At 43.9% G+C, this 2,676-nt stretch overlaps 1 pseudogene; it reads left to right on the forward strand.

The window, feature by feature from the left end:
* The first annotated feature begins 221 nt into the window (after positions 1 to 221).
* On the forward strand, positions 222 to 2,235 carry LOC145566697 (aldehyde oxidase GLOX pseudogene; annotated as a pseudogene).
* The last annotated feature ends 441 nt before the right edge of the window (positions 2,236 to 2,676 follow it).

Consider the following 2,676-nt stretch of genomic DNA (forward strand, 5'->3'; position numbering starts at 1 on the left):
TTGGACAAGGACGAATCAAATAACTTGAGAGAATACAATTGTAGAAAGAATAATAATCATTAATTACTTGGAGCTGTAACATTGGCATAAACAGCTCCGTAACAGTAAAGCCAGTAATTAGATAGGCTGAATTAGTAGCCAGCCCTAATAAAGGATTATAAGGCGCCATAATTACACCACCTCTATGATTTTAAATTTTTCTTCCAACTTAACCAAAAATCTCGTCCTCCCTAAAAAACAGAGTGATGACTTAGATTTATTTTAACATTATTTCACGGATCATCCGACCCTTTTATTTTTAATATAACAACATTTCCCGTGTTTCATTCCAATCAAACCCCCTTTCCAAATTTATCATAAACCTCTGCTCATTTTATAAATAACATTGAAATAATTCACAGGATTGAAACATTCTCTTAACAAATAACAATGGTGGGTTTTATTATCAAGAAAACCATTTTCTTGATTTTCTCTCTCCTCCTTTTTACGCTTTCTTTCTCCTCCCCTCTTCTTCCGACGCTTCCTGATGTCTATTTTTCTGACGAGGATTCTTTCTCTGGCGTCGGGATTCCTCTGGGTCAATGGAGTTTACTTCAGAAAAGCGTCGGAATTTCTGCAATGCACATGCAACTTTTAAACAATGATCAGATTGTGATATTCGATCGTACTGATTTTGGGCCGTCTAATCTCTCTCTTCCTGCCGGAAAATGCGTCTCAGACGATTGCACAGCGCATTCGATACTCTACGACGTCGCTTCGAATACATTCCGCCCTCTCACGGTGGTTTCCGACACATGGTGCTCCTCCGGGTCGGTGGACCCCACTGGGAAATTAATCCAAACCGGGGGGTACGCTCAGGGTGAGCGTGTCATTCGCACGTTCACCCCGTGCTCACGACCCTCGGGTGTAGTCGTCCCGTGCGATTGGGAGGAGCTCGAAGTCTCTCTCTCCTCCCGAAGATGGTATGCGTCGAATGTTCTCTTACCCGACGGCCGCGTAATCATCGTAGGCGGCCGTGGGTCCCACAACTACGAGTTCTTCCCTAAACCACCGGGTCAACTTGGCGGGAGATTCCCCCTCCAATTCTTGTTTGACACGTGGGATGGTCGTAACAAGGAGAACAACCTCTACCCTTTCTTGCACCTCCTCCCTAATGGCAACCTCTTCATCTTCGCCAACAACAGGTCAATAGAATTCGATTACGTCACCGGACACGTCATCAGAAAGTTTCCGATTATGCCCTCGTTAGCGAGACGGAATTACCCTTCCACCGGCTCCTCCGTCCTCCTCCCGATCGCCGGAAACTCCACGTCACCCAACATCGAAATCTTGATCTGCGGCGGCGCAAGGCCGGAGTCCTATGACTTGGCCAAGAACAAGAGTGTCTACGTGGCAGCAGCACAGTCCTGCGGGCGTATGGTAATCACTGACAGTAGCCCACACTGGGTCATGGAGAAGCTCCCTATGCCACGTGTCATGCCGGATATGATAATGTTACCCACCGGTGACGTACTCATCATCAACGGCGCAGGGAATGGGACCGCCGGTTGGGAAAACGCGGATAACCCGGTTTTAAACCCGGTTTTGTACAGAACCTATGAACCCGACCCGACCCGGAGGTTCGTTGTTCTAAACCCGACAAAAATACCCCGCATGTATCACTCCTCTGCAGTGCTTGTATCTGATGGGAGGGTCATCATTGGCGGGTCAAACCCGCATGTAAATTACAATTTTACCCCTGGTGTAAGATTTCCGACGGAGTTGAGCCTAGAATCATTCTCACCACCGTACCTTGACCAGCAATACGCCGTGTTACGACCGTCAATCTTGGCCGTTGAAACGGAGAGCATGGTAGTAACGTACGGTCAGATGGTGTCAGTGACGTACGTGTTGGGGATGTACAAAAGAGAAGAGGCAGAGGGAAATGGAGGTGGTAGAAGTAGTAGTGTTAAGGTGACGATGGTGCTACCGCTTTTTACGACACATTCCTTTGGGATGAACCAGAGGTTGTTGGTGTTAGGAGAGGAGAGAGTGGAACAGCTATCGACGTATGCGTATAAGGTTACGGCGAGGGTGGCCGAGAGTGTGAATGTAGCACCACCAGGGTATTACTTGTTGTTTGTGGTTCATGCTGGGGTTCCTAGTCGTGGTGTTTGGGTTCAACTTAAACGTCCTAGTTCTTGGTGAATGGTGGTTGAGTAGCTTAATTAGTGATTGTTTTATACTTTTAATAGGGGATGGGCAATTCTTTGGTTTGTTAATCATGTCATTTGTAAAAGTGATTGATTTGGATAAATGAATATTGGTAAACTAGTTTAGCTATACATGTGTTTTGCTTTTAATTTTAATTGTCAATATATCAATCGGTCTACATCTATTTTAATTTTCCTTTCTAATCTAGGATATGCATAAATCCTAGATTATATAGTTGTCAAACTGAATACTCTCAACTTCTCAAGTAGTTAGCTTAGGTTTACATTTAATTAGACGTCCAAGTGCTCCTAAGTATACAAGATGATCTAAAGTATAGTTCTCTATGAACCTTACAATGGTTAATGGTTGTTACTTGTTAGCACAAGAAATTTTAAGTTAAAAAAAAAAAGAGTGAGTATTGAAAAGTTATCAGTAGTCTTATGGATTAATAAAAAAAAATATATATTTATTTTTGACGGGTAA

Source organism: Chenopodium album, chromosome 1 (assembly GCF_948465745.1).
Source record: "Chenopodium album chromosome 1, dcCheAlbu1.1, whole genome shotgun sequence".
Classification (NCBI taxonomy): Eukaryota; Viridiplantae; Streptophyta; class Magnoliopsida; order Caryophyllales; family Amaranthaceae; genus Chenopodium; species Chenopodium album.